This window comes from Medicago truncatula, chromosome 4, assembly GCF_003473485.1.
Source record: "Medicago truncatula cultivar Jemalong A17 chromosome 4, MtrunA17r5.0-ANR, whole genome shotgun sequence".
Taxonomy (NCBI): Eukaryota; Viridiplantae; Streptophyta; class Magnoliopsida; order Fabales; family Fabaceae; genus Medicago; species Medicago truncatula.
The window spans coordinates 48,542,514-48,549,467 of NC_053045.1; positions in this window are offsets into that span (position 1 = coordinate 48,542,514).

The window sequence follows — 6,954 nt, forward strand, 5'->3', positions numbered from 1 at the left end:
TCTCTCTCTCTCTCTCTCTCTGGTTGCGCTACATCATCTTTTTTATTATCTTCCCCCACTCATCTATTCCGGCAACCCCAACACTCTCCACGAATCACACCGTCGCCACCAACCACCGCCGGTTTGTGATCGGAATCCCGCAATCGCCACCTATCTGTACCTACTTCTTCATCGCCACCTATTTGTCTCATGAATTGAAATTACGGCTCTACTTAATGATAAATATTTTGGCAAGTGTACCAAATACTATCGAAGTAGTAAAAATATCGTTCCCACGAGGACCGTGTTAATCTCAATTTAGCAATAAAGTAAATATTTAGGATGTATAAATTTCTTTTAGTTGCCCTAGGCAGTAGTTTTGGTTTGCATAAAATTAAATAAACAGAATATAAAGATAGAGTTGGAAAGAATAAGAGAGAGATGAGATCAGGTCTTTCGAATCATCTATGTTCCCCTAATTGGTATACTGCACCTATTCTTATGAATGCTTTTCTAGTTCCACGATAGTTAACAAAATAGTCCTAATCAATCCCTTGAGTTAGGACCCTCTTCTCAAACTACAGCCCCTAATTCCTTAGGTGGTCTAATAATCTTTGAAGGTTTTAAGAACGTTAACCTAAAATCACTAACAAACGATTATCCATTCCTAGACTAACCCTGTTTATTAGAACAATTCAATTCTCTCTAAGTAGAAAGCTATGGTCAGTAGTCATTCATTCTCACTAATTCATTCTCACTAAATCATGTTTATATTTGATCAGGATATAAAAAGCATTAAGAACAATAAACAACATAGTAAAGAAAATAAACCGATAGAGTTCCGTCGTTGCCACCGGCCTTACTCCGAGTTACTTTTCAATCGCTACTGTTCTTTCTTATTCTTTTTCCATATCATGTGCTCGTATTTCTTTTTCTCCCGGTAGCTTGAATGAGCGTCTCCTTTTCTTTTTCCAAAACGTCCTTCTCCTTTGTGCAGCAGCTTTCTTTTTATAGGTTCATGTGTGTAACCTACTTCCTTTCTTTTCCACAAATTGTTTGTTTCCCAATTTCTCCACGTGACCTATTATTGTCACTCTTCAATTTAGGCCCAATTAGTTTTCTTAATGCTAGCGACACCACCATGCCATGTATTATCAACTCAAAAATATATGCCACTATGATATGTTTCCTGGACTCACTTTTCCTCTTTTGTTTAATTCACACCACAAAAAGTAAAACTTTCAAATTAAGGTTCCTAAAATCGTGTCACGAAATAGCCATCGTGACTCGTTTTAATCAATGTCGAATGAACCTCATCTTGTGTTCTAAATCGTGACACGTTTTCAACAATCGTGGCACGATTTTGCCTTCTTCAAAATCTTCTATTTTTCTTGCTTTTCTTGCTGCTTAAGCTTGCTTGTGAACTCCACTTTGTGATCAAAATACATATAAAAAGACTCTCAAAATAGCGAATGACGGACTGTCATCACTTAATTTTCTCATGAATTAAAATTGCGGCAAATTAATTTTCAGAATCTCATAGCAAAAAAAAAAAAAAAACAAAAAATGGCTGTGAATTATTTTTTTGAAAAAAAAAAAGCTGTGAAATTGATTTCATATATTGATGAATTTAAATGTGTGGTGTACGGTTAACAAATTAAAACTTAGGAATCAACCAAAGTGAATTTGGAATGAAAATAAAAAAGTGACGCCGGGGGAAGAAGAACAGAAAGAGGGTGGAATGTGAGCAATTAAATATGACATTTTAATCTCTACCATCAATTCTAATCCAAAGGTCCATAATTATTCCTATCATTCTCACGTAACTTTGTCATTCTCACATGATATGCACCCTATATATATATATATATTGCACCTTTATATTGTAACAAACTATGCATATCTTTTTCTTATTCAAAACAACTAAACATATATGTTTCCATGACACCAACAATGTAACAAATATAATATCATATAATATAAATTCTTATCCTTTTGAAAGACACCAAAAATATTGTATTCTTATACAAAAATATGGCATTAATTAAAATCCAACATTTATAATAGTAACTTTTTTTTAAGAAATCATCGGGCTTCTTCATGAGATTGTCAAGACAATTTCAATTGGGACTAGAAAGAAACTGTGTACGGACATTGTGTTGAAAGATGAAAGGTATTATTTTCTAATTTGTCAGCATCAGATGATAGGATTTTGTATAAGTTTGATAATGACATGAAATATGTCTTTCCTTATGCAGTGAGAATATAGTTCATGTAACACTATGGAAAAAAAATTTCGTAGCTTTATTGTAACACCCCGTTTTTCCAATATAAAAATTTCATTTAATTAATCAGAGTAATTCACATAAACGGAATGTCACACTTCTTTTCTTAAAATCATAAATGGAATAATTAACTAATTATCCTTCAAAATTCAACAACATAATAATTAATATTTTGCAGCGGAATTTATTCAAACATCTAAAACAGTCTTATTCTTGGGCACGAAGGCCTCATCATTAATATCTCATACAAATCCAATCAACATCTTATTTATGAAAATTCATTAAACAATACGTAAGGAATAGAAAAGCATGCAACAAAGTTCTCATCCCGTTACGTATCAGAGCACCTAAAGATACATGTGGAAGATAGTCCACTCACGACAGCAATCTAACAACAACTTATTCTCGATCACCTGCAAGTTACTCATACGAAGAGCAACATTTCCAAGCAGAAGGGGTGAGATTCCACATTCAATAATAATAAGCATATAATTCATCAAAAGCATTTAACAACTTAAACTTCATCAATTAATAACATTAAATCTTCTTATAATATTTCATTAATAACTCAATCAACTTCTAATCATTATTAACTTCATATTCATCACATTATATACATTATCACTTAGCACATAATAATCAAATCATAACCATCATCATATAACATCATAAATCATCACATCATAAACATAATCTTATAACATAAACAACACAACATAATCATCATCTCATAATAATATAAACAACACAACATAATCTTCATCTCATAATAATATACACAACACAACATAATCATCATCTCATAATAATATAAGCAACATAACATATTCATCATCTTATAATAATATAAACAACAACATAATCATCATCTCATAATAATATAAACGACAACATGATCATTAACATTCCATGGTTTGTCTTCAACAACAACTTCAATGATTCGAAGATGACAACGTCAACCTGTCAATACAACTACGTGAGAGTACACCACCTCTTATGAAACAACGACATCAGAGTACACCACCTCTTATAAAACAACAACGTAAGAGTACACCAATTCTTATAAAACAACGACGTAAGAGTACACCACCTCGTATAAAACAACAACGTAAGAGTAAACCACCTCCCACAAAACATCTGAACATAAACAGTCACCAACAACAGCTTCAACTACGACTTCGACAACTTAGACAACATCAACAACTTAAGACTCCAATACTTTGGAACGACAACTTAGACAACTTAAACCAACATCTGCAACTTGATCAATATTCAACAGTAACAGAAACAGCACAAGCAATTCACAACATAAAAATATTAATGAAAAGCATCAACAACCTAAACATCTTACATTTTCCACATAAGGCATATAATTATTTCACATAACCAACAATATTAATCATCTTAATTTCAGACTCTCTGAAGAACATTAATATTATAAACAACCTCGTTTCTACCCCAAGGACCAACTCACAACATAGGTATAATACTCTTAAACACCTTAATTTAACTCATAGTACTTCTAGTTTTGAGATTTGAAATTATCCCATAAGTTTTGGATTAACTTAGAAATGGTTATGCTGAATTTTCATAAGATTTCACTAAGACCTCATTGGAGTATTTTCATCATATCTCAAACACCAAAAATCATTTTCAAGTCAAACCAAAGCCACTGGAAAGCTAGCACAATTATTTACAACTTTCATGTTTACACCAAAGGCCAATTTAAAATAGAAACGTGTGAAAAAGATGCAAGAACGCGAAACAGGGGATGCTGTCAAAGTGCAGCTCGCGAGGCGAGTAAGTTTACTCGTTGTGGCGAGGTGCGACGGACAAATCTACGGGAACAGACCAGTTTTCACTCCAAAAGCCCCAATTTCATCAACCCAAATCCCAAATTTGAGAGGAAACTCAACCTATGTTTATCCTACGGCCTGAACTTCAATTCTTATGTTAATTCATTGAATTACCTACTCTTTAACAATCAATTCCAAACCAAAACCTAATTTCTCTAATCATCAAAATTACCACCTACATCATGTTAAATCCAATTTTCAGAATTAAAATACTTAGAATTAGAGAAAGTTATTCCCACCCTTACCTTAGTATTGATGATCGGCGGTCTCTCTCCCTCTTAGTTCTCCTCTTCTCTTGTTTTCTCCCTTTTCTCCAAAACTGGTTGTACGTGAAAAATAATTCTAAACCTAGTTTCTCCTATTTATCTCTTCCCATCTATTTTATCTTATTTCCACTTAATCCACTAAACTCTCTAAATTCTCAAAACAACCCCACAATCTTAATCTTATTTCTATTTTCAAGACTTATTATATTAAATAATAAAATAACACTACTTAATAAAATAACGACACACCACATAATCATTTAAATCACATAAATACTAAAATAAGCCACTTAATAAATCACATAATCATATAAATATATTCTAAACCTATTAAAACAATCAAATAAATCAAATAATTTAAAGAGGGCGTTACATTTATCATTTATCATCTATTTACCTTGAGTTCTTTGCTTCCATTTTGTAGTCAATGACAACCCAAATATATGTAACAATTGGTCAGGTTCGAGGCTGTTCATCAACCTACATTATCCGGTTGTTGAGAAGTTTAAGACTTAGTAAGTTTGCATTATGATTTCACAATACAGTGTTAGAGTAAATTATTATTTCACAATCTAATTTGATTGTTTTTTGACCATGTTTCTTGAATTGTTGTCGTGACCTTAACACTTCTCAAGCTCAGAGTCAAAGCATAAGTCAGAACTTAAGTCAGAGTTCGGCTTCTTCTCAATGTACTTCGTAAACAATTTTTCCAATTTGTCTCAGGTTAGGCAAATTGTTGAATTTATAAACTTAGTGAAGGTCTGCTTTTTTGTATGCACAAACATGCTTTGAATTTTTTTACGCACAAATTAAAAATACATATTGCATTATTCTTTATTTCATATGCATAATTTGTGTTAGGATACATATTGCATCACTATTTGGAAAACAACTAAATTCAATCCTAACCAATTTGGATGATATTATGAGAGTTGCACCAAATGTTCGAAGACATCAATGTCAAACGGTGCTAGCTATAGATGCACATGCGAGAGCGATGCTTAATTTTTCCATTTGTTTCAACAATGTTAATTGGTCAACAGGGTTCATATAATGCACATGAATGCATTTATCTAGCATTTTTAGGAAGATAATAGGAAGATAAATTAGAAGTCATGATACATTTTCTTTAGCTTAAAATCAGTTATGCTACCTTTATTTTATAAATTATATGTAACTATATTTGCATACGTCTTATCCATGTTAATATGTATTAGACTAATATTGTTGTTATTTCCCTGTTTAACATTTTCCAAACGAGGTGTCAAGAACAATTCTAAAAGGAAAGCGCAAAACAATCACTCTCATTGATGACCAGACACAGAGAAAATATAAGTGTCGCCTCATTACCGCCGAAAGAGAAAGTTATGAAAAATACTTGGGTGGACAGTGTTTCAATTTCTGCACAGAACATGTGATGGAAGAAGGTGGTAACTCATCTTTGATCTCGAAAAGTCACCGAAGAACTTGCATGTTCGAGTTGTTCCAAAGTAGATCTTTGCTGCTGAACTATTTGAACTTTTTCTATTTTGACGCATCGCTTTGGACTGTAATCGTAAACTATCTTGAGTTTGGGATGTCATTTGTTCTTTTCATTTTGTCTGATGTAAATATTGGCAAAAATCCCTTTTTGGTTAGTCTATGACACTTGCAGTCTTTTTTATAAACCTAACTATTATGTAACGTTAATATGCACATTGTTGGTTCATTCATTAGTTCTAATTAGTATCATGTTAATTATAATGTTGTTTTCCTAATCTCTTGAACAAAATAAAACATGTTCTTTTCCTACAGCAAATCTTTATAATGCTTTGGTAAATGTCTTAGAAATGTACTTATATATATATAACATCTAATTAACACTGCAATTTGTTTTGTACCTAGCACGTCCCAAATGAGATATCAAGGACATTTCTAAAAGGAACAGGGAAAAAAATCACACTCATCGACAAACAAACTCAAAAAAGGTATAAGTGTCGCTTGATAATGGCAAATAGAGCAAGTTACGAAAAATACTTAGGCGGTCAATGGTTCAACTTTTGTCGAGAACATATGTTAGAGGTAGGTGATAAGCTAATTTTTGATCTAGAGAAGCCACCTAAAAATATGCACGTTCAAGTCGTTCTCAAATAAAGATTTGGTCTTCATGATCCGCATTTTTAACAGATCACCTTAACTCTAATCCTAGACAAGATTATCTTCACTCACCGATGCTACTTCTTTGCTTGATTTCATCTAATGTAAATATGGGTATCAATCCTTTTTTGGTAACTCTACAACAACAACACTCTTTTTTTTTTTTTTGGATAATATGTAATCATAATTCACACATTATTAGTTCCTTTTTGGTTCCAATTGTTTTCATCCTAAATATTATGTCAATTCTTAATCTCATAAACTGATTGTATTATCTAGATTAGCCCATACATATTTTATGATGAATCACAATGTTCTGTCGTTTTAACATCTTTTCTTTCGAAGAATTTTTTTATCGAAAATATTATTGAACCCGTGCTGTAACCAGAAATGGTTGAAAATTTAAAAAGGAATTAAGGATATTTTTGTCAA